At 37.1% G+C, this 27,535-nt stretch overlaps 1 pseudogene; it reads left to right on the top strand.

Moving 5' to 3' along the window:
* On the top strand, positions 1 to 27,088 carry LOC132300967 (flavin-containing monooxygenase FMO GS-OX-like 3; annotated as a pseudogene).
* Positions 27,089 to 27,535: the final 447 nt, after the last annotated feature.

Genomic DNA, 27,535 nt, shown 5'->3' with positions numbered 1-27,535 from the left:
ATGGCACGGTCTGTGAAAGTGCCGGTGATCGGAGCCGGTACTGCCCGTCTGATCTCGGCCCGTGAATTACAAAGAGAAGGCCACCAAATAGTCGTCTATGAAAAAGGAGGCCAACTGGGTGGAACATGGGTCTACGACCCTCGAGTCGAGTCCGACCCACTCGGTCTCGACCCGAACAGAGAGATCATTCACAGCAGTGCGTAGCATTCACTCCGGACCAATCTCCCTCGCCACGTAATGGGTTTCTCGGACTCTCCGTTTACTGCTAGGAAAAATGGGGACCCCAGGAATTATCCGGGGCATGAGGAGGTTCTGGGGTTCTTGAATGATTTTGCGATGGAGTTTGGACTCACTGAGTTGATTCGGTTTGATACTGAAGTCGTCCGAGTTGAGTCAAGGTATGATGAATGGGTGGTTGAGTCGAGGACGAATGGGTTGAGTTCAGTGGATATGTTCGAGGCAGTAGTAGTGTGTATTGGCCACAACACTGAACCACGGTTAGCGAATCTTCCAGGTACTCTACCATCTTATTTGTCTCTTACAACTATTCTCTTTAGGTGGTCAGGTGCATGTATATGACACAAAGGTTAAATTTTTATTTTTCGAGACACCAAGAACGAGTTTTTATTCACCCGAGATAATTTTTAAGATTTGTTATTATAATTTTTTCTTTATTTGTATAATAATAATAATATTAAATTGTAGCAAGATTAAGATAAATATCCTACCAATTCAACTCGTTGGTCTACAAGAAATACAAAAAAATTGTGTTTTCTTTATCATCTTACATAAGCCAAGGGGGTCAATAGGCCCAGTTTTACTACAATTACTCCACTTTGAAATGCGTTTTTCCAATTGGGTATGGGCTCTATAGATATTGGCCCTATTTTGGGAACTTACTGAAACCTCAAAACACCTTAAAAAGTCATTCCTTGTTTTAAAAGTTGTGATACTTCGGTTACAAGTGTGTAAAGGGCCTTTTCTCAAACTCTTTTAAGGTTAGGTTATTTTACACCTATATGAAAATTTTGATTTCAATTTTCAGTTATATTTGAAAAAGTGATTTAATATTTCACTTACACTCCAAATTGACATTTTGAGTAATGTCAGAATTACTTTTAGGTGTAAAATGGCTATAAAACTCTTTTGATTTTGTACTTATTTTATTTCATATATAAAAATTACTTAACTATCCCAACAGACCCATCTGAAATGACCAAAATGTCCCCAAAACACTAACTGAATCCTATTGGCAGAGTTTATTGGTGGAATGAGCTGCTCGGCGGGAAGCTAGAAATGTCGGCACTGATGACGCTGAAATTTAAGGAACAGCAGCCAAGGAATACACCAGTAAGAGGTGGGTTTGTCCGCAGAGGCGAGCGGTGATGGGTGGCTGCTGGCAATCGCCGAATTGGGGTAGGTTTGTTCCGGCGTTAGTGATGATGGATGACGTGATTGCAAGGCGGCATGGAACGGCGAGAACAGGAGGCTATGACCATGAGTGGACGGTTAACGTGTCCGGCAAACTTACCGGCAGAATTGTCTTCACAGGTTAGCATGGAGTGCACGCCGGCGAAGTGGGTCTATGGTGATGATGGACGGCAGGTTCGAAGCGATGGAGATGGCTGGTGGTTGATGGGCCGGCGATGGTGAAGATGATGGCATGGTTTTGAGTCTTGACGGCGACGGATTGAGCAGCTCAACATGGACGACGGTACGGAATGGCAGTGGGAACACTCCGTCCAAACTCTCTCCATCGTCACAACCATCTTGCAGCCTGAAAAACTTACCGGCGGGCTACGGAAATGTCTTCGCCGGTGAGCATGGAGTGCACAGTGGCGAAATGGGTCTAGTGATGATGGACGGCAGTTCGAAACGAAGGTGTGTCTGTTACTCTATCTCTATTCCGTCCATGGAGTCACAAGCTTGTCCAAGAATATGGGAAGAGACTACAGGCACGAAGAAAAGAGAGTAAAAAAAAAAAAATCAGAATTAATTAAATAAGAGTAACATGAACAGCAACAATCATTAATCATTTAAATGCATTCCACACACCTCAATTGCTAAAGCGTTGCCAATCAAGAATGTGCATAGCAAAAGATGTTGATTCTTTACCACCAGAAATATTTTAGCTGCCAAAAAATAGATAATTTTAAACACAATTAAGGGCCTCTTTGCCAATTAAAACTACTGAGACAACACCACACACACAAACACACATTTCTCTTCCCACTTAGTCTGGTTGAATTCAACTTCCAACCCATGAATATTAATTACCCAATTCATACAACAACCGTGTGAGCCGGAATTGATTCCGAACTCAGAGAGTGAAAATAAGGAGATTATGGTCCACAAAAAGTTTGCGAAATTTCCTAATACATCATAGCTACTTCAATGGGCTATAGCTAGCTCTTAAATTTATCACCGACCAACAATATTTGAAATTCTCAACCAATATTAGCATCTAATGAAAAATAATACAAAACCCAAATTGAAAACAGCATAATCCCCATTTGCCGAGAAACAAAATTGCATAATTCTTGTATAATTATCAGAAATTTGAGAGCAATAGTAGTGTAGTGGGTAGATTTATTATATATATGCATATAAGTATATATATAGAGAGAGAGAGTGTACAAGCATGTAAGCGATCTTGGGGATGGCCTGACTTGATGAGGACTTCGAGGTCGACGAGGCCGAGAGACATGAGGCCAAGAGTGAGACCAGCCATGAGACCAGCGAAGATCACAAGTCCTATGATTATCAGCACAAACAGCGCGAACATAGTCCCACAGCACGGTGCGTCCGCTGCCATCTCTAAAACTCGTATTTCTCTCTCTAAAACTCTGTCTCTCTATATCCTCCTCAAGATTTTGCAGTCGTAAGGGAAGGAAAGGGAAGAAGGTGTGTCTGTTACTCTATCTTCTTTTTTTTATATAATTATATATATATATATATAGTATATATTTTCACTTTCCCAGGTCGGCAGAATAGCTGATGATGAAGATGGCAGAACAGACAAGAGCGGCGCCGGCAGCGATGAAGGGGCGGTGGTGGCCGATGCAGGAGGTGTAGCGGTCGCTGTAATAGCAGGGGACGGGATATGTATTTATATAGGGGCTTTTTTGTCATTTAAGATTACAGATATTTTGTATTAAACAATTGAGGGTAAGATGGTCAATTTACATGTATCAGAAGTGTAAAAGAAAGTTGGGGTGTAAGTGAAAGTTAAAACTAAAATTTTTATCTATCTGAAATATGACCTAACCTCAAGAAGTGTCGGTGTAATTTACCCTTTTTGAAAAGCATGAATCGTTAGGAAGTCCATTTAGAAAAGTAAGAAAATGTTGTTTTTAAAATATCTTTTTAGGAAGTCAAAATTTTTAAAAGGGAAATTTGTTATTTTACTAAATTGTCAATTTATTTTTGATAGATTGACAAAATTGTCTTATGTTCTCTCTTGATCCTCGTTCCTCCACCACAATGATTTTCCACCACTGGCGTTTTGCCATTGCCACTGTCACTTTCCACTCCCACCACCGCCACAACCAACTTCCATAATCGTGATTGCGTTTCGCCACTTCACCTTCATACTTTTAGTTAGAGGTTTGCAATAATTGTCAAGGATAAGGTATACTATTATTAAGAAAAAAATAATCTGTAAATGTAAGGAATGCACTCCCTGGATGTTTTTTTTTTTTTTTTGTTCCTCATGAAGTCATTTCAACAAAATTCCTTATGACTTTTGATATTAAGAAGCTCAATCAATACTGTTACCTATAAAGCATAGACTAGTAGACTCTATTGATGCTCGGGATGGGACTAAGTGTGAATCTCATCCACTGCATCAAATTGACAAAAATTTCTTCGACTAAATACTACGACTTGAAAAATCAATTAAAATATCATTATTCGTGTTTATTATTATAACACTTCTTTTTCTAACTTGTTTATCATCTCGATCTTTATTGAATTTACCTAATTAATTTTTTTGACAATTAATTTACCTACTAAATTCTAAAAGTTAGCCAGATGGATCTCATCATGTCTTCACTTTAGTGGCCGCATCGCTCGCTCGTTTCATCCATTGTGTAGACATTGGCTTTACGGACATAGACACAAGCCCTGATGCAAAATTATTTTTCAGCCAAGTCGACTAGATCTAAAATAAAATTTCATATTTGTATGAAAAATAATAAGTTGTTGATGATAGTTCGTGATGATGTAAGGAGATCATTCCACGTCTGTCGGGAATGTTAAGATCAAAGGTTGAGTGGAGCTCCAAACTAACACAAGGGATTCTCCCTAGAGGAGATTGGGAGAGAGAAGGCAGATTTGTTTAACACCCTATGGTAGCTCGAACCCTAGAGGACCATTCTCTATGGTTATGGTTGTGCATATGTATTTTTCAACCTCTGTAAATGGTGAGACTTAAGCCCTATTTATATTATTTTCATTTGGGTAAGGACCCTTGGCCATAAAAGCCAACTCCCTTTTTATCCGATGGTCGCTTTACCTAGGTAAGGACCCTTGGTAATGAGAGTAGCTTAGTCTTTATCCAATGGTAATTCTGTGAGATATATTGAATGTATTATGTGGTCTATATTACTCGAGCTCAACTATTGGGTATTAAACATTCTCTCCCCCTTGTGTAGACTTCAAGGTGAGGCAATTCCTTGAAACTCAGTCACCTAATCATTAATACTCAGATTCCCGCAACTGAAGATAAGGCAAAGAGCCTTCCTCGGGTTTTCGCCTTCTTGGCCCCGCAAAGCTCTATCCTGGCTCTATGCCCCGAAATTCCCACCATAAAAAAGGAGGCTCGAGTCGAGGGCCAAAAGAAATGCTCGAGGTTCCCCCTGCAGGAAGGAACCTCAGAAAGGAAAGGAGGAGGGGTCCATCCGACTGGAGAGGGGCGCGCCATAAGAAATGAAGGGTAGCGACCCTTTCCTCGGTCAGTAAATTCAGTTATAGGATGAGTAGCTCGAGGATACTTAGGGCTAGTTTGGTGTGGTGGAATGAATTGGAATGGAATGAGAATGGAGGTGGGAATGGATGAAAATGGAATGGAATGGTCATTCCTTTTGTTTAAAAGTGAAACGATATTGATGGAATGACCATTCTCCAATAATAATGGGGAATGATGATTCCAACTTTAAAATTGGCACCAAACACGAGAATGGAAAAAAAATCATTTCATTCTACTTTCTTTTATTTCATTCCACCACGCCAAACTAGCCCTTAGTCCTTTTAGGAACACGCCAGATAAGTACTAGCCAGGTGTGCTTATTTTCATAGATGGTGCCACTCAAGCAGACGTGGTAGCACATATATCAACATAAGTGAACCAATCTTCTCGGCCGAAATCAGAGACGGAAGGCTTCTCAGTTATGAGATGCATTCATACGTGATGTGGGTCCTGTAGACACTTAAATTTTAGTGGACTTTGATTTGGACAAATGGACCCTTTAAATATGGGCCTAATGTTTAATTAAGTTATTTAATCGGTCCAAGTTTGATCCACTTAAATTATTTAATTAAGTTCGGTCCAGATGGTTAAATAAAAAAAAGAATATATTTTATTATTCCTAATAAAATATATTTAGAATAATTATTTTTAAGAATAATTATCATAATATAACCGGCCCGGCCCAGTTATGATATTTTCCTTATCAGAAAGGACATGTGTCATCATCTTGTGGATCCAAGAAGCCTATAAATATAGGCCTGGAGGAAGGGAGAATGGGACACAAAGTCAGAATTAGAAATCTAGAATTCCAGAGAGAAATACAGAAATTCTCATCTTTAACATCCAAACCCAAAAACGAAGAACACTAAGCACATCAAATCGTGCCGTTCTTCATCAAATTCCACGGTGATCAACAACAAGCGCAGCCAAAGACGTGACATTCTTCATCAAATTACACGGTGATTCAAGATCAAGCCTGTGCAGCCCTTGGATCCAACCAATCAACAGAAAAAAGGAGATTTAATCAGATGATCAGTTCTTTCTTTTGTAAAGGATATTACAGAGGATTGTACCTCAATTTCTCAAATTAATAAAATTATATTATTTGCTCCATATTTTGTTTCTATTGTAGACTAACAAAATTTGTGTGTATAAATTTGTGGCACGCCCGGTGGGACATCCTTTGCCTCTCATCTTTTTCTCCTACCATCAAGTTTATTTTTCTATCAGATTCTATGGCTCCCCCTAAGACTCCGACAGAGAAGAAAGCCCAAAAGAACATCGCTACCACAAAGGTCGACGCCAAAGCCACCATGAAAAGCGGCACGAAAGCCAAATCAAGTGATGAAAGTACCTTGGCGGGCCCTGTGACACGTAGCAAGTCCCAGGCGATGGCTTCATCCAAACATCAGCAAGACTTGGTGAAAACCAATCCTGCAAAGCTGGCAAACGTGAAAACCCAACATATCAAGAACCCTGACGTGTTCCAGAGGAGATTCCGCGACCAGATTCACCTCATTCCATCCATGATGCTCGCTTTAGTGTCGGTTCACCCCTAGAGTCACCACGTCAGACTTCGGAGTATTCAATCACTTCAAGAAACATTGACTCTCAAGGCCTATCATACTCAGATGTGGTCGCTGCTATGATGACTGGAGCTGCCACGGTGGAGGAACAACTAGCAACTATGTCTCGTGCCATTGAGAACCTCACAAAGACTGTTGAAGAGAAGTACTTACAAATCACTACGCTGATGAACAAATTGGAATTTCAGACCTTCGGTGAATCACCAGTATAATCTGGGAATCCTACATCTTCCACAGCACCGCCAACTGGGAATCGTGCAACTTTCACACCACCACTGTCTGGGAATCCTACATCTTCCACAGTAATGCCGACGGAGAATCTTAATTCTACCGCACAAGGTACTCGCATGGAGGACCCCAAACAGACGCCGGTGACAGAACAGGTGGCTAGTCAAAACCAGATGCCGGTGACAGAACAGGCAATTAGTCAAACCAATCATGTTTCTTCAGTCTCTTCATTATCTATCGCACAATTGCAAGATATGATAACGAATACAATCTAAGCCCAATATGGAGGCATCTCACAGAGCATTCTCATGTACTCAAAGCCCTATACGAGGAGAATCGACAGTATGAGGATGCATGTAGGATACCAACCTCCAAAGATTCAGCAATTTGATGGAAAAGGTAACCCCAAGCAACACATTGCCCATTTTGTCGAGACTTGTAACGATGCCGGAACAGAGGGGGACTTACCAGTTAAACAGTTTGTCCGCTCCCTTAAAGGAAATGCGTTAAAGTGGTACACCGACCGAAAGTCAGAGTCAATTGATAATTGGGACCAAATGGAACGAGAATTCTTGAACAGGTTCTATAACACTCGTCGTACTGTTAGTATGATAGAGTCGACTAACACGAAGCAATGGAAGGATGAGCCTGTAATCGACTACATTAATCGGTGGAGAGCACTCAGTCTTGACTGCAAGGACCGATTGTCATAAATCTCTGCTGTGGAGATGTGTATGCAGGGAATGAATTGGGGCCTTCTTTACATTCTGCAAGGTATAAAACCTCGCACATTTGAAGAATTGGCAACACGTGCCCATGACATGGAGATCAGTATGAAATCCCATGAAGGCAAAAGTCCCGTGGCCATAGAACCACGCAAGGATAAGAAAGAATGGAAGAAGAGCGATAAGTTGTCAAAGACCGCTGCTAAAGATTCCATGGCTATCTCAACCACCCCAATCAAGATATCTATTAAAGATGATAAGAAGGATGATAAAAAGTCTCGCCAGTTTCAAAATGGGGAAAGACAGCGTCCTACGCTAAAGGAGTTAGAAAAGAAGGAATACCCTTTCCCCGATTCTGATGTCTCTGGCATCTTGGAATGTTTACTCGAAAGTAAAGTTATAGAACTCTCTGAATGCAAACGCCCTCAAGAGATGGGACGTGTCAACGATCCAAAATATTGCAAATACCATCGTATTGTCAGTCATCCAATTGAGAAGTGTTTTATCTTCAAGGAGGTTGTAACACCCCGATATTTTAAAAGATTTATTAATTGGGATTAATTAATTTTATTTTTATTTTATTTTTTTAAATGATTTAGTTGATTTAATTGGGTTTAATTAATTTTATTTTATATGATTTGTTTTTATCTAGTTGAGTGCTTAAACTAATTGTCTTGTTTTAATTAAATTATACTTCGTGATTAATATGATGATTGTTATGTGTGTATTTAATTATTGATTGAATTATTGATATGTTGATTTTATTGGTATGGTGTGACTTGATTGTAATTTCTTGTTTTGTTTATTTGCTTCATGTAATTAGTTTTAATTTAAGCGTTTATTTAATTATTTTATTTATTTAAATTAATTGGAGTGGGCTTAAGGAAAGTTGGACCAAAGGATATGGTCTTGGGCTTGAATGAAGCCTTATTGGGTTAATTAATAAAGCCCATGGTTTTGTGATTATTTAAATAATCATTTTGTATAATTATAAATATATATTTAATTATATATAAATATAATTAATTAATAAGTGTTATGAAAGAATATATATATAGATACATATATTTATGGATATATATAGGTATATATGATTTAATTAATTAATAATTAATTATGGAAGGTAATATGCATATATATATATTATATAATATGTGTGTTTAGATATATATATTAGTTAATGATTATTAGTTTCCTTTTATTTAGTAGTCCTACTTTGAATAGAATTTGGATTTTAATGGGTGTATAAATATACACATAAGGCTTTAGGGTTAAAAGTTTTCTACGTTAGAAAATAAGAGAGGTAGAGAGAGAGAAGAAAAGAAGGCTAACAAGGAGGAGGCCGGATCTGAAAAAGAGGATGTTGGATTTGGAAGAGGAAATCAAGGCTTAAAGCGTCGGTTTCGTTTCGAAACCTTCAGGCAAGTTCTCTCTAACTTTCCTCTTAGAACTCATAAGGATTTCACCTTGAGTATCAAAATCTAAAGTTAAATTTATTGATTAAATGATGGTTAGAACGGAATATTTAAAATATGAATTATTATTTTTATTTTTAAAATTTTAGATTTTTATTGTTGTATAAATGTGTTGCATATTTTGTTTACATCAACAGATAGGCTAGATCTGGACCCAAGAGGGGTTAATTAGTGTTTTTAAAATTTCTGGAATTTTTCTTAAATTTTCTGGAATTTTTTGATATTTTTCTGGTATTTTTGGTAATTTATTAGAATTTATTTTTATATATTTATTGAAAATATATATATATTTATATATATATATATATATTATTTATACATATATTCACACTGGATGCGACGTCTATAGTTGGCGCAACAATAAGGTTGTAATCCAGTGTGGGATGGCAAATGGAATGATGGTGTGAATGCTAATCTAGGCTGTTGAAAAAGTTTAATATAAGTGGATTGATCTAGTGCATCGCGGTGCATTGAAGTATGGTGCGCATGTGAATCTGGATCATGGATTAGGTTTGGTCAACAAAAAATTAATCTGGTCTGGGTGCATTTGTGTGAGCTCAAGTGAGCTAATCCAGTGTGGGCGCGCTTACAGTAGCGTTTGAGCTCAGCCAATTAGTTTTGCCTGTTTGTGACGTAAAATTAAAACGGTCATAACTTAGTCATCTTAAATCGAAATTGGGTCATTCTTGAGCTCAAATTCAAGGATTTTTCGTGCTCTTTCCAATGGTACAAATTTCATTATCAGATTCCTATCATACTAAGAGATATTTACATTTTAGTGAAATGATGTTGGAAAATTATTTAAACTGATATGGAGTATTTATGGGAAACTATTTCTGACGATATTTAGTAGCATTTAAATTACGTAAATATAATTAAATTAATATATTGTTATGGAAGGAAGTGTGTGTGTATATATATATATATATAATTATTTATATATGTGTATATATGGTTTAATTGTTTAGGATAAGTATGGAGGGATGTGTATATATATATATTGATATATATGTATATATATGATTTAAATAATTAAAGATTATTATGGATGGTATTATACATATTTATATATTATATAATATATGTGTATGTATATATATATATCAATTAGGATGATTATTATTATTATTCTTATTTGATATATCTGGAGAGCCTGGTTAGCAAATTTGCGAGATGCTTATAATCTGCAGGAGATGTTTACGTATGAATTAGCTTACTATTAAGTTTAAAGTTGATACATAGTTAGGTTGTAGGCATGGATGAGTTGTCATAGGTGTAAATATAGTGCATAAGTATTTGTATAAATAAAATACATACATAGAAAGTATGGATGAGTTGCTAATTTAAATGTATAAAATATATACTTGTGGAAGCATGGTTGAATTGCCAATGTATAAAATATATACTTGTGGAGGCATGGTTGAATTGCCAATATATAAATAAATATACTTATGGAGGAATGGTTGAATTGTCAAAGTACAAATATATATACTTAAGGAGGTATGGTTGAGTTGTCAATGTATAAATAAATATATTTACAATGGTATGGTTTATTTGTCAAAGCATAAGTTAATGGCTATGGGTATGAGGTGTTTAAATTACATATATGGTTATTGTAGGTATAAGTTAGATTAGGATTAGATATTCTTAAATTAGAATAATCTAGTAGTTACATGTTAGTATATTATTTTATATATATTAATAAAATAATATCAGAAGAGACATGGATGATTTATCAAAGCCTAGGTATTCGCTGTATGGTTTAAATAATTAAATTCATTATTGGATTTTGGATTAAATATAATTTTCTTTGAATTATATTTTATTATTTAAATGATTAAATAATTATTTAAAATGGAGTTAAGGTTTAAGGAGTTTCTCTTCAAAAGAGAACGAGTTTTGAATTGGTTTAGGTATGATTATATTTTAATTATGATTTAATGATTTTAAAAATTAATGAAACTATTAATGGATGTGAAGGTTATACCGTATACAATTATTTATGTATATGCGTATCATTGTTTATTAAACTTAAAACTTTATTAGGTTTGGTTTTGATCAAAGATAATCTACTTATTAGTTTTCAGAGGTCTGGTAGAGTGAACTTGCTCGTAGGGTTTAACCCACGATTTATTTTTCAGATTATTAGAAGTTCAAGTCTCAAAGTTGAGGATCCGCAGGTGGAGGACTTATCTATTCTTTCTATTTTATTTCAAAGGAGGATAGTATTACTTCAACAATTATTAATGAATTTATGGATAATGAATTTTGGTTAAGGGGTCCTTGAGTTACAGATTCCCGAGTTGTAACCATTGACAAGTTATTAATGGAAATTTTTATTTATTAGTTTTCATCAGCGTATTATTTATTCTTTTTATTTCATTTTGTACTCTGTGCTTGTTTGAAATACTTTAATTGTTTTGATATCCTCTTATTTTGTGTGCGGACTTGATCAACCCGTGTTCCGAAATTAGGGGGTATCACAGAGGTGGTGATGAATCTGGCAAAATAAGGGAAAATCTTGTTGGACACGGACGAAATTGTAACTTCAAATCATACTACTGCTACTGTGACAACCTCTGTTGTGAAGAGTGCTCGTTCTTAACCTTTAACTTCTGAGATATATTGCACAACCATCCAGTTTGGCTCATTGAAACCAATCCCCATCTCTCTTGGCAAAGGGAGTGCACTTGACGTTTCAACCTTTGGAAGGGTTTTTCCTCAGGATGATGAAAAATGATGAACTCTAGTGATAAGAAAGAAACCACGGAAGCAACGAGCTGACATTTTTCAGACTAGTTATTCTGACATGGGGCAAAGGAAGAAGAAACCTCAATATCACTATAAGCAGTCTGGCCATAACAGAAAATGGGTCAAGAAGACACAGTCAACCAAACACGCCTCAATAAGCAAAAGGATCCAGAAGCCCATTACTTTGTAAGAGTTCTTTCCAGAAGGATATCTAGATGACGAAGTTGTGGCAGCTTACATAGTTTCAACTAAAACGAGCCCTGATGGTGAGAATAACAAGGATCAAGATGAAGCCCAGACTGTGGAGAATCATGCAAAAGACGTTGCCATCATTGAAAAGTTCGATGATGATGAAGTAGTTGGAGGTACGCTGGATTCATGTTATGCACCAATTATTTTCACTGACGAAGATCTTCAATTGGGTTCGAAGCCGCACAATTGTCCTCTTTTCGTTTCCGGTTACATAAAGGAACAAAGAGTTACTCGAATTCTTGTTGATGGTGGATCAGCGGTGAATCTCATACCAAAATTTATGATGAAAAATCTTGGCATCACAGTCGACGAGTTATCTCGTAGCCGTCTTATTATTCGAGGTTTTAACTAAGGAGGACAGAGAGCTATTGGCATGATTCGAGCAAAACTAATTATTGGCGAGCTCCAAGCTGAAACCTTATTCCATGTTATTGATGCAAAGACGTCCTACAATTTGTTGTTAGGAAGGCCTTGGATACATAGTAATGGTGTCATTCCATCGACTCTTCATCAGTGCTTTAAATTCTACAAGAATGGCGAACAAACAGTTATGGCGGACCATAAACCATTTACAGAAGCAAAATCTCATTTTGCCGATGCCAAGTTCTATATCGATCCTGATACACCTTCGGAAGTGTCCATCCCAAGCCATCCATTTACACAAGAGGTTCAATCTACAAAAACAAAAGAAGCGTTAAGTGATCCATTAGATGTTTCAGTGACAGACATTGTAAAGGTAGCTAAAACGAGAAGGGTCTTGATAAAAGCACATCGGATGAAACCTATTTTAAAGTATGTTCCAAAATCTCAACGACAAGAAGGGCAATCACCTGTCATTGAAATACTTAAAACCAAATAATTTAGATGGAAGATGTCACAAACCAAAGAAAAAGAAGATGTGCAAAAGTTAAAAGGAGAGTTAACTCTTCCCCTCACCAAGATCAAAAGTCTTCGCCTTCTAAGCCTCCGTTAAAAGGGTTCATGCGGCCTTCTCAATCTCTGATCAATCATGGATCACTTCCAAAACAAAGGAGTGATGAAGGATTCGATCCTAAAGCATACCAACTCATGGCTAAGTCGGGGTATGATTTTACAAATCCTGCAAACCTTAGAAAACTGAATTTAGAGGTCACCGGTGAGAAAATGCATGGCCTCAATGAGACACAGAAGAAGTTGAAAGATCAAGGGCATAAGATCATTCCACCTAAGTCTGGTATCGGTTTCGTACCTTCTGGGCCACTTCGAATTCACATCACAAAAAAGGATAAGAAGTTAAACACTTTTTACATTGGGTTTGAAGAAGTTGTAGATGAACAAGACCAACAGACTATGCATCAAAAATCAGTCTTCGATCGTATAGGAGCTCTATGTGATCGAATATCTGTATTCAACAGGTTGTCAAGCCAAAAGTCAAATGTTTCAAATTCTCATGTCAACAATTTGCCTCGTACCTCTGTTTTTAACAGAATGAGCTTTCATGACCAAAGAAGAAAATCTCCACAACCTCAATCTCGAAAGACAGTATTTTATCGGATTGGTACTATTAATGATACATCACTAAGAAGCAGCAAGAGTGGAAAGTCAAAGAAAACTAACATCGACGTGGTGAACAATAGTGAAGTTCGGAGCCTAGTGCCCTCGCGAATGAAACGTAAAACAGAGGTAGATGTCACCAATGATGTTACATTAAAAGCTAAAAGGTGAACCGTTGTATTCACTAATCAAGCAAAAGAAGTGGATAAAATAGAAGACATTGGCGAATCATCTTGTGTTACTTCATACCACATCACTATTGAAGAGGAACTTGACTCTGAACAACCTGATGACATCGAGAAAGCTCCACCAACACTAGAAGACGGGGGGTAGGTTACCATTGATCAACTCAAAGAAATCAACTTAGGAACTGATGATCAACCCAGACCAGTTTTCATTAGTGCATTCCTAAGCCCCTCAAAAGAAAATGATTACTTTCAATTGTCGTCTGAGTACAAGGATGTCTTTGCTTGAACATACAAAGAGATGCCCGGTCTTGATCTTAAAATTGCAGTGCACAATCTTGCTATTAAACATGGGACACGTCCGATTAAGCAGTCTCAACGTTTCTTCCGTCCAGAGCTAGTTCCGAGGATAGAGGAAGAACTCAACAAATTGATTGAAGTAGAGTTCATTCGTGAGGTCAAATATTTTAACATGGATTTCGAGGATTGTTCCAATGAAGAAGAAAAATGGACAGATTCGAATTTGTGTGAATTTTCATGATTTAAATGAGGCATGCCCAAAAGATGATTTTCCTCTTCCCATCCCCGAACTCACTGTAGATGCAACCACAGGGCATGAAGCTCTCTCGTTCATGGATTGTTACTTTGGGTACAATCAGCTAAGAATGACTCCGAAAGATAAGGACCTAACTGTCTTTTGCACTCCTAAAGGCATATATTGCTACAAAGTTATGCCCTTCGGACTCAAAAAAGCTGGAGCAACATACCAGCGCGCCATGCAAAGGATCTTCGACGACATACTCCACAAGATTGTTGAGTGTTATGTTAATGACTTGGTGGTTAAGATAAAAGAATGAAGGAATCATTTACAAGATCTACATACAGTTTTTAATCGCCTCCGAAAATTTCAACTCAAGATGAATCCTCTTAAATGTGCATTTGGTGTGATTTCAGGGAAATTCCTGGGATACGTTGTACGTCATCATGGTATTGAGATTGATCCTAATAAAGTGGAGGCCATTTAAAAGATGCCGCCACCAAAGAATTTACACGAGCTTCGAAGTTTACAAGGTTAACTTGCGTTCATTCGTAGGTTCATCTCAAATTTGGCTGGCCGTTGTCAGCCTTTTAACCAACTCATGAAGAAAGACGCCCCATTCATCTGGGACCAATCTTGCCAAAATGCTTTTAATAGTATCAAAAAGTACCTTCTCAATTCTCCGGTATTGGGAGCACCCGTACTTGGAAAGCCGCTCATACTTTACATTGCTGCGCAAGAAGAATCGTTGGGTGCCTTACTTGCTCAGAATAATAAAGAACATAAAGAAAAGATATTGTATTACTTAAGTCGCAGACTCACCCCAATGGAGTGAAATTATCCTCCAATTGAAAAAACATGCCTCGCACTTGTCTTCGCCTCTAAGAAATTGAGGCATTATTTCTTGGCTCATACGATACATCTTATTGCAAGAGCTGATCCTCTCAAATATGTCATGTCTAAACCGGTCCTTTCCGGACACTTGGCGAGGTGGTCAATTTTGTTCAACGAATTTGAAATTGTTTATGTGCCACGAAAAACAGTAAAAGGACAAGTCCTGGTAGATTTCTTGGCTGACCATCTTATTCCGGCCGATTGGGAAATTTCTAAAGATTTTCCTGATAAAGAAGTCTTCCTTGTGGACATCCTTCCTCCATGGATAATGTTTTTCGATGGGGCAGCACGAGCAGACGAGGCCGGAGCAAAAGTAGTGTTTGTCTCTCCAAAGAGACATGTTATTCCGTACTCTTTTGCACTCGCTAAAAACTGCTCAAATAATGTAGCTGAATATCAAGCCTTGATTATTGGCCTTCAAATGGCAAATGAGATGAAGATCATAGATCTCGAAATATATGGAGACTCTAAGTTGGTGATTAACCAACTTCTTTAAGAATATGAGGTTAAGAAAGATGATCTAGTGCCGTGCCATCGTTATGCCTCTTATTTGTTGGAACGATTTGATAGCGTCATGCTAGAACACATTCCAAGGAAAGAAAATCGGATAGCTGATGCTTTGGCAAATTTAGCTACAACATTGGCGTCAACTGCTGAGGACTTGGTTGATGTTCCTGTATGTCAAAGATGGGTCTTGCCACAAGTCTTGGAAGATAAATTTGAAGAAAGTAATTTGGTTTCTTGTTGGACACAAGAGGAAGAAGACAGGAGACTCTCTATCATTGATTATCTGGAACATAGAAAGCTTCCCGAAGATCAATGCCACAAGACTGAAATACGAAGACGAGCACCTCGATTTATCTATTACAATGATACGTTGTATAGGCGTTCATATGAGGACCCATGCAATGAAGGAAGCACATTCTAGGATTTGTGGAGCCCATCAGTCTGGACCAAAACTTCACTTTCGTGTCAAAAGAATGGGTTATTATTGGCCCACCATGGTTAAGGACTGCATGGAGTATGCGAAAAGGTGTCAAGCCTGTCAATTCTATGTTAACTTCATACACCAACCACCGGAACCATTGCACCATGCTGTGACGTCATAGCCATTTGATGCATGCGGATTAGATGTAGTTGGTCCTTTAGACAAGTCTTCAAAGGGCCACTTGTATATCTTGGCTGCCACTGATTATTTTTCCAAATGGGCAGAAGCTACACCCTATAAACATGTGAAAAATGAAACAGTGGTTGATTTCATCAAATCGAACATTATCTATCGATATGGTGTCCCTCGATACATTATCACTGATAATGGGACGAATTTCAAAAATAGTTGGGTAACTGACCTTTGTGAGAAGTTTGGTTTCAAACAACGTAAGTCCTCCATGTACAATGCCCCTGCCAATGGTCTCGCGGAAGCATTCAATAAAACTCTTTATGAGTTATTGAAGAAAGTAGTCAACCAGACAAAGAGAGATTGGCATGAGCGAATGGAAGAAGCATTGTGGGCATACCGCACTAAGCATCGTACACCTACTCAAGCAACTCTGTATTCTCTGGTCTATGGCGTAGAAGCGGTTCTTCCATTGGAACAACAGATCCCTTCGTTAAGGATTGCCATACAAGAAGGTCTTACAAGTGAAGAAAATGTCATCTTACGTCTTCAAAAACTGGAAGCATTGGATGAGAAGAGATTAGAAGCCCAACAATAGCTAGAGTGTTATCAAGCTCGACTTTCTAAAGCCTTCAATAAGAAAGTTCGACCTCGGTCATTTCGAGTTCGAGACTTAGTATTAGATATTCGTAGACCAATTGTCATGAATCGCAAGGGAAATAAATTTGTATCCAAATGGGATGGACCATATGTTGTTCATAAAGTTTATACTAACGGCGCATATCTCATTATTGATAAAGACGGAGTAAGAGTGGAGCCCATTAATGGCAAGTTCCTGAAGCGCTATTACCCATGAAGGCAATGCTTCTGATCGTATGAGCTTAAATTGCACTATACTCTTAGCCCGCATGAGCTAAAACTGTGCACGGCCCCTAAAAAAAAAAATTCCGCATACTCTTGGCCCGCAAGAGTATAAACTATGAACGGCAAAACCAATAAACAATGACAATATCTTTGTTAAACAAATAGAGATAATAAATCAAGTTGTCTTATTGCTGAGATTCAAAGTTACAACTTTTGGGTATTTTGTAAAAATAAAAAATAAAAAATAAAAAATAAAAAGGAAGAAGAAAGATGATGATCAATATTAAAATTCCATAGCTATGATTTCTTCACGTTCTTGCCGTAATATCTCTTCTAGTTGCTTCACTACTTCAAGATCATTATTAGAGATGACATTAGCTTCTTCCACTGATTTTCAATCTTCCCAAAGTTTGGTGACAACTTCCTTCTTCTGAGATAACTGTGCATCCGTCGTTGATATGAGGACTTTAAGCCCCTAAGTTTCTTCCCTAGCTTGTTGCAACTCCTTCACTAACCTGGCTTCTTTAACTTCGGCTTCACTCAAACTAGACCGAAGTGATTGTATACGCTTAGCACCATCATCCTCCAAAGACCTAGCGTTGGTGAGCTGTGTATCAATATTAGCCAATCGTTGGGATTGAGAGTCTGAAGTCATCATACAAGCATAGGAAGAAGATGTAGTAACATAATTAGCCACATTAGTCATATACGAATCAATTCGCCTCTTCAAAGCTGAATGGTCTCCAGGGAGTTTTACGAGTCCTTCATAAAGTGTTTGAAGTTTAGGTGCTCGAGACGATATTTTGTCGGTAGGAGTATCCCGTATAATACTCTTTATGAAATCAATAAAGCATAAAGCGGCATGACGATGAACATCAAGAACGATTTCTTCTGCATTGAAAATTGACATTTCGGAAGGGGCAATACGATGCAAGGATGGACTCGGTTCTCTTATAGGCAAAGAAGGAATAGCTACATGATCTGTACTAACATTTTCAACCACCTCCATAGTTTGACTAGTCACTTCAGCAATCCCCAAAACATCCGACTGTTGAATAGCTCTGCTTCTTTGTAGTGAAACGTCTGCATCTTTTCCTATCGCAGTGGCCAACGCTAAGGCAGACGTTCCATAAATAGATTCTTCACTACATGTTGGATTAGCAACAAAGACGACATCTTCCCCGAGAAATCCCTCATTGCCTTGTGACTATTTAAAAAAAAAAAAAAAAACATAATGGTAATTCGCAGTTAAAAAAAAAAATGTAGTACCTGTATAGGTTGTGAACTGCTAGGTACCCTAGTAAAAAATCGATCAAGAGAAGTGGCAATACATTCCTGTACTGGATCAAGTCTTATCTTATCAGTAACATGCTTCCAGTTACGATCCTCATCGCAAGCTTTCACATCCTCATCTGAATCCATTGCTGACCGACGATGGCGACGGTCATTGATTAATGGTGAAACATCTTTTGCTGTTTGGTGATGACTATTAGACCCCCCAACAACACCACAAGTATTACGAGATTTGGGGAGTGACCCTGGCACTGGCTTTGATGAGAGGTTTGACTTCAGCCCCTTAATTAAAACCTTCCTGATTTTAGTTGGTTTTTCTGGTGGGGAAATCGTGCGTTTAGGTTGTTTTGAGGTAGTTTCTTCCTATGTAAATGGATCAATATATACGCTGAACCACCATTTGGCATATGCTTTGGTAACTGAGGACTTCTAGTGGCTGAAGGTTGAGGGAAGCAACGCATCACAACCAGAAGAATAATGAACAGATGATTTCCAATGCTTTAAAAACTCCTCTAAGGTGCGACTACGAAAGTCATTCTTTAATTTTCCAGGAATATCTTGGTGGTACCCAAATTGTTGGCTAAATCTATGTGGACTATACGGCTCAATGATGAGACAGTCATTTTGATGCAATGTCAAATAACATGATCGAAGACTGATTAGAGTGTCAGAGTCAACCTTATCATCTCACCATTATCCACAATAAGTCGCTGTTTTGAAGATCTTTTAGCCATACGAGTTAAGTTTATTCCTTTACATAATTTGAATAAAGTATCTTGCTCCTCCTTCGCCTGCATATAATGTCATTCTAGGCCAATAGTTGATATTAGGAACGGTGAAATTAGTTCTGAAATATTCACTTAACCAGCCAAATACATAGTGTATAGGAAATATTACAGAGCAGCTTACAGGATCTGGTGAGGAAACAATCTCATTTAAGCCTCAATAAATACTGGCCAAAACTGGGATGGAAAGACAAATATTGTAGCCATCTGCTAACATGCTCGCAACCTTAAAAGTCCCAGGACAAATCATGTTGCCAGGGTGTGCAGGCAAGGCAAATTTACAGAGCCAACATGCTAAAAAAACAGCTAGATAAGTGGTGTCTCTCGATGCTTCATCTACACCAAGGTTAATAAATACTTCTTCTCTTTGGTGGACATCGACCGGACAGGAGGGATCACACCGGATGGGTTTGAGTCCTCGTAGGGCAATGAACTTTATTTTTTGTTGTTCTCTTTGAAGGTTTGACATGTCTTGATGCACCTTTAAACCAGAAATTAATCCAGTCAGATATCTTTACGTTATGAAATCCTTTATACTTCTTGGAAAGTTTGTGGAAGGCCAAAAATAGGTGTTGACAACTCAAGGGGAGAGAATTTTTGTTGTTGCCGGCTCTTGAGAGTTCATCTGCGCAAGGAATAACTTCATCATAAATTGTTTCTTGATAAGGGAGACCACCTAGCATATACAAATCTCGAAGAGAAATTGACAGTTCGCCAATAGAATAATGAAGAATATTAGTGGTTGGGCACCAACATTCAAGGAATGCTTTGAATACATCTTCATAACGATCATAGAAAAATAGAAAGGCGAATAGAGCACCATATAGTTGCTGTTTTGATAGAAAGTCATGGAAACACGCCAAGACATCTTCTAATCACTCCCAATATAGTTCGGTGTATGGCAATTCAGCGAAAAGTTTATAGGGAATACTCCATGATATTTCCTTCACCTGAACATTAAGACCTAAGAGTGAAAACTGGTTTTCCTCAACAACTCTTTCATGAAGTGAAGAATTTAGTATCAAGGCTTTAGAGACAATAAATTCTTCATTAATCTGATCAAGACCAACGTTGGTGAGTTCGCATGTGGCCATGCATGTCCAATGAGATGAACAAAGTTTATTGTCATGATCAGGCACTTGAATAGCATTGCGACCAAAAAGTGAGTCATATACACTTAATGTCGTTCCTTGGACACGTTGGCTATTTTCGCTCTCTAAGATAGTCATCGTTTGTTTTGCGAAATATTTGAACACCACCATGATGGAATAATAAAGCTTGATCGGTGTTGTCTAGAAGGAAGATTTCAAGTTCTGCTATGAAAAAAATAAAAAATAAAAATAAAATTTTTTGTCTCTCCAGCAAGTGTGGGAGAGAGAGAGAAAATAAATAAATAAATAAATAAATAATCTCTTCCAGGAAGCGTGGAGGAGAGGGAAAAAAAAAATCTCTTCCAGGAAGCGTGGAGGAGGGAAAAAAAAAAATTCCTTCAAGAAGCGTAGAGGAGGAAAAAAAAAAATCTTCCAGGAAGCGTGAAGGAGGAGGAGGAAAAAAAAAAAAAAAAAAAAACAGTCATACCTATGTGTTCAAACAGATGCCGCAATCCAACACAATCTTCAGAGGTTACAATCTTACAAGTCCTTCAGAGCTGATTGAAATTGATGTCAAACCTATAACTTGGGTGATATATATAGGCAAGGGATTTGTATAAATTGGAAAGTAAAATTCCAATCCAAAGTGGGATTGGAAAGGTAAAAAAAAAAAAAAAAAAAAAAAAAGGAAAGGAAAGTTAGATACTTCAAGTCCCACTTGAAAGAGGAGACAAGTCTTGTTAAGCTCGGGACTTGAAGTGGGGGCAATTTGTAGACACTAAAATTTTAGTGGACTTTGATTTGGATAAATGGACTCTTTAAATATGGGCCTAATGTTTAATTAAGTTATCTAATTGGCCCAAGTTTGATCCACTTAAATTATTTAATTAAGCCCGGTCCAGATGATTAAATAAAAAAAGAATATATTTTATTATTCCTAATAAAATATATTTGGAATAATTATTTTTAAGAATAATTATCATAATATAACCGGCCCGGCCCAGTTATGATATTTTCTTATTAGAAAGGACACGTGTCATCATCCTATGTATCCAAGAAGCCTATAAATAGATGCTTGGAGGAAGGGAGAAAGGGACACAAAGTCAAAATTCAGAAATTTAGAATTCCAAAGAGAAATACAAAAACTCTCATCTCCAATATTCAAACCCAAAAGCGAAGAACACCAAGCACATCAAATCGTGCCGTTTTTCATCAAATTCCACGGTGCTCAACAATAAGCGCAGCCAAAGACGTGCCATTCTTAATCAAATTCCACGGTGATTCAAAATCAAGCCTGTGCAGCCCTTGGATCCAACCAACCAACAGAAAAAGGAGATTTAATCAGAGGATCAGTTCTTTCTTTTGTAAAGAATATTACAGAGGATTGTACCTCAATTTCTCAAATTAATAAAATTATATTATTTGCTCCATATTTTGTTCCTATTGCAGACTTACAAAATTTGTGTGTACAGGTCCCACACGCGTGAATGCATCTCATGGCTAAGGAGCCTTTGTACGGCAAGCAAGATATGCTTAAATAACATTTTCCACCACGTGAAAGCATTTCATATTTTCAAGGTTGGGATGTTTTGAGTGTTGGGCTTTTAAACCATTTTCTTTTCAAAAAAGGAATTGGATAACAATGAAGTCGCTTGAGTTTCAAGGGTTGACTCGAGGGAGCTAGAGTGAGTCATTGAGTCAAGAAAAAGTGGTTTGAGCTCCGAGATGCAGGGCAGAGGGAGGGGTGGGCCATCAAGGGCCTGCCCCCCCCCCCCCCCCCCCCGGCCCAAAAAAAAAAATTTATTAGTATATACAAATAATAATAATAATAATAATAAATTAGTATACTGGCCCCCAGCATTAGGGCACCAATCAGTTTGCCCTCTTTTTTGAGTTGAGAAGAGCGAGAGATGCGAGAGTCTAGAGAGAAGTTGGAAAAAAATACAAGGGAGGCTCGTGAGAGGAAATAGAAGGCCAGGCAACCACTAAAGGCTGAAGCTGCTCAGTCTGCTCAGAGATCTCAAAGGATCAAGGCTGCCGAAGCTCAACTCAAGGTCTCGACTCTCACCTATCTTTTGCCCTCTTTTTTAAAAAAGATTTAGTAAAGTTTGGTGCTCATGTTCTTGATCTGTTCACATGGAATAAATGTTCATTTCGGTAAATTCAGTTTCTCTCTTTTCTTTGATTGACTGTGCTGCATCTACTTGAATACATTGAAAATTAATCTTAGATTTTGTTACTTTGACCTTTAGGAGTTTCGCACAATAAATAAAAAAAATTGAAGAATATCTTCATATAAGATAATATAAGAATCATCTTTTCTTTGATTGACTATGCTGCATCTACTTGATTACATTGAAAATTAATCTTGGATTTTGTTACTTTGACCTTTAGGAGTTTAGCATAGTTAAAAAAAAATAAAATTAAATAAAATTAAATTAAATTAAAGAATATCTTCATATAAGATAATATAAGAATCATTTTATTATAATGTTTTTTTTTTTCTGCCATTAAAGCATATTAGTAGGGGAACATATTCTTGAGCATCCAACTATATATACAATGAGGGTGCAATATTATTTTTACTCAATTATACTTATTAGGAATTTAGGATCGATGGTTTAAATTACAATGTAAAACACTAGGTATTAAAAATTTATATTTGAATTACCCTCTTTAGGTACAGTGTTATACGATGGTGAAGTCAAAAAGAACTATTGACGTTTTTTTTCAAAAAAATGATGCGCCTTCTGCGGCTTCCGCCTCTAATGTTGATGTTTCGGTTCATGATAACCAATATCCTCCAAAATCTCCAAGAGTTGAACATACAAAAGTTGATCCTACCTTTTTAAAATGTGATCGAGGATTACATCGTCAAACATGGGATTATCCTGTTGACAAACATGATGAAGTTCGACAAGCTTATATCAAAGCGAAAGCATACCAAATTGTGCTTTCAGTATATCCGCTTTCTGGATCGGAAAACCATCGTCGTCGATTTCAATCATCTTGGTTTAAATTATTTCTTACCTGGTTAAAGTATTCTCCTTCAAAGGATGCTGCATATTGCTTACCTTGCTTTCTTTTTGGAGCGAAACCAACGGGGCATCCTGGAATCAATGTTTTTTCTAATGAAGGATTTCGAAGTTGGAAGAAAGTTAATGATGGCAATAGGTGTGCTTTCTTAAATCATATGGGAGGAAGTCTATGTTCTGCTCATAACATTGCTGAGAGAGCATGTAAGGACTTAATGAGTCAACCTTGTCATATTGATACAGTGATGGTTAGACAAACTTCCGAACAAGTTTCAAATAATCGATTGAGATTGAAGGTCACAATTGATGTGGTGCGATGGCTTACTTATCAAGCTTGTGCTTTTAGAAGGCATGATGAATCCCTTCAATCAAATAATCAAGGCAATTTCATTGAAATGGTAAAGGCTTTTGCGTCATACAATGATGATGTTGCTAAAATTGTTCCTGAAAATGCTCCAAAAAATGCCAAATATACCTCACCACAAATTCAAAAGGAGATTTTGCATATTCTTTCTGGAAAAGTGAGAAATAAGATTCGTGAAGATATCGGCGATGCCAAGTTTTGTATTCTTGTTGATAAAGCTCGTGATGAATCTAATAAAGAGCAAATGGCTCTCATTTTAAGATATGTTGATAAGGATGGTTTTTTACAAGAATGTTTCTTTGATCTTGTGCATGTCAAAGATACAACTTCATTGAATTTAAAAGAGGAACTTTGTGTGGCTCTTTCTCACTATAATCTTGATGTTCACAATCTCCAAGGTCAAGGTTATGATGGTGCTAGCAATATGCGTGGTGAATGGAATGGTTTGCAAGCATTATTTCTTAATGATTGTCCTTATACATATTATGTGCATTGCTTAACTCACCGACTACAACTAGCATTAGTTGCCGCATTTAGAAAAGTAATCGCTGTCCATCAATTCTTTTCAAACTTGAACTTCATTATCAATAACATCGGAGCTTCTTGCAAACGAACTGATGAATTACATTCTGCTCAAGTTATGGAAATTGCCCATTTGATAGATCTTAATGAAGTTGAAACCCCTAGAACTTGAAAAAAATAATTGGCTAGTTTGGTGTGGTGGAATGAATTGGAATGGAATGAGAATGGAGGTGGAAATGGAATGGAATAGTTATTCCTTTTGTTTAAAGGTGTAATGATTTTGATGCAATGACCATTCTCCAAAAATAGTGGGGAATGATAATTCCAACTTTAAAATTGGCACCAAACACGATAATGGAAAAAAAAAATCATTCCATTCCACTTTCTTTTATTCCATTCCACCACACCAAACTAGCCCTTAGTCCTTTTAAGAGCACGCCAGATAAGTACTGGCCAGGTGTACTTATTTTCAGAGATGGTGCCACTCAAGCAGACGTCGTGGCACGTATATCAACATAAGTGAACCGATCTTCTCGGCCGAAATCAGAGATGGAAGGCTTCTCAACTATGAGATGCATTCATACGTGGCGTGGGTCCCGCACGCGTGAATGCATCTCATAGCTAAGGAGCCTTTGTACGGCAAGCAAGATATGCTTAAATAGCATTTTCCACCACGTGAAAGCATTTCATATTTTCAAGGTTGGGATGTTTTGAGTGTTGGGACTTTTAAAGCATTTTCCTTTCAAAAAAGGAATTGGACAACAATGAAGTCGCCTGAGTTTCAAGGGTTGACTCGAGGGAACTAGAGTGAGTCATTGAGTCAAGAAAAAGTGGTTTGAGCTCCGAGATGGTATTTGAAGATGTATTAGTTAGTAATGCAGATAGAAAATTAAGGTGAGAAATCTAAGAGAGACATTTTTATTTTTTATATTCAATATATTAGTATGAATAGATAAATTTTCCATTTAGTATAAAATGCTTATAAATAATTTAAGTTATCTGGGGAATATGATTTTCAAATGTATGCAGGCATTGAGAAATGGTCAGGAAAGCAAGTACATGGTCACAATTACCGTGTTTCTGAACCATTTCGGAATCAGGTATGTTACTCTGCTATTCCCATGCATTGTGGTTTGAATATTCTAGGAAAATTAAATTACCTTCAACTATGAAATAATGGAAGTAACTGCCAACTCAAAATAAGTACATTACTTTTTAGTTTTGACATGGAAAGAAAATATGAAGGTATATGGAGGGCAATTTGGTCATTGAACAGTATATCTTGATTTAACTACTTGTTGAACAATTCCATCTTGCAGATTGTGGTTATGGTTGGAGCTGGGCCTAGTGCGTTTGAAATATCCAGAGATATTGCTAAAGTTGCCAAAGAAGTTCATCTTTCTTCAAGACATCCAGATGTTAAAATCTCAAAATTAGACCGTTATGACAACATATGGCAACATTCAAAGGTATATGTATTTAATATGTACATACATATGTTTTATCCTCTCCATATAAATAAAACATTTTTATATCGTATTTACTCCTTACATTTCTATGCATACCGGTGTGCAGGACCTCTCCTTTCTTGGAGAGGATCCTTATCCATGTTTATAGTGCCCGGTGGATCCTCTGTTGTAGCGCCTAAGCATTTTTCAACGCACTTACATCTGTTTTCAACACATGCAAGTGCGTTGAAATGTAGAATAAATATGTTGAAAATCGGTGTAAGTGCGTTGAAAAATGCTACAACACCGAGGTACCACAACAGAGGATTCGGGATCATGTTTATAGAACACACTTCGCAGATAACAAATACTTAAAAATCTACAATAACATCATGTTGCAAAATCATGTGTATCTTGTTTTTCTCAATAAAAGCATTTCAAGATATAACATAATGAATTTTAATCATGTTACAGATTAATTATGTTTTTGAAGATGGTACAATAGCCTTTGAAGACGGATATTCTGTTAAAGCAGATGTCATTTTTCACTGTATTGGGTATTTATCGATTCTAAATTAGTTTTTTTGTTTTCTTGTGTTTTCTTGAACATAAACTTGTACATGCATGATTCATATATGTTTGTATATAGGTACAATTACCATTTCCCATTTCTTAACACAAATGGAATTGTGACCATTGATGACAACCGAGTAGGACCACTTTACAAGCATGTCTTCCCACCCCAGCTTGGTCCTTGGCTCTCCTATGTTGGAATACCTTTTAGGGTCAGTTGTTACTCTTGAATCTCTTGATATTGTTGTTATTAACTTAATTCTCACTTACCTTACCAGAGAAAAAAAATATGTGTCATTGCAATTAATGTATTAATTTCTTAGTATGATAACTCGAATTTTATTTTACAAATAGGTCGTTATAATTCCTATGATGGAGTTACAATCCAAGTGGATAGCGCATGTTTTAGCCGGTAAACTATCTCTGCCTTCCAAGGAGGAGATGCTGGCTGAAGTTGAACAATTTTACCGGCATAAGGAGGAATCCAGGATCCCCAAGCACCATACCCATCAATTTCGTAAAAATGAGGTTTTCATTCCCCAGTTGTCATTCTTCTTGTACTATTCATTTTTCATTTTATATAAATACAAGTATAGAAAATTTATTATAGACATTGATGCCTATATATACACATGCATGAAGCAATGAACATATATATATATATATATAATTTCTTTGATTTTATGGTTTGATGGCAGTTTGAGTACATGGACTGGCTGGCTGCTCAAGTGGGAATACCTCCTCTGGAGAAGGTAAAAAGGATATTTACACAGCATTGGAAGATTGTTTTTAGTTCTCAATTGGAGGGAGCCAGGGACGAATGGGATATCGATAACTGGATAAGCAGCCAAGATTTTTAATTGCTGTACACATTTTTACTGCATTTTCATTTGTTTGCAAACAAGTGTTTGTATGGAATTTTTACCACAATAAGCTTAGCCAAAGAAATGCGTGTCCTTGGAAATGTCACTTTCCTAGTTGTTGAACAATAAGGTTTACATTATGCAATTTACAAAAAGTGCAACATGCCAAAGATGTGATCAGATGACCTCTCTTTCTCAATCAAACGTACATACAGGACCAAATATGTGGTTTTGAGGACTTTAATTATCACGAACTGCTCCACTCCGTAGATATTGTTCGCTTTACACTTTCTTCTTGTCTACGGTTTTTAAAACGCATCTACACAGTTTGAAGATATTCACACATATAAGTGTCAAGTGTCAACAACATCTCCTCCCTGTAGAGTCACAATCGTCACAATCGCTCCCTCTTCGGACCCAATGTCTTCACTAGTCTCAGCTCCA

Source organism: Cornus florida, unplaced genomic scaffold (genome assembly GCF_030987335.1).
Source record: "Cornus florida cultivar Cherokee Brave unplaced genomic scaffold, ASM3098733v1 CherokeeBrave_3.0.0_Hap2_Chr03, whole genome shotgun sequence".
NCBI lineage: Eukaryota > Viridiplantae > Streptophyta > Magnoliopsida > Cornales > Cornaceae > Cornus > Cornus florida.
This window is presented reverse-complemented; position numbering and strand designations above follow the sequence as displayed.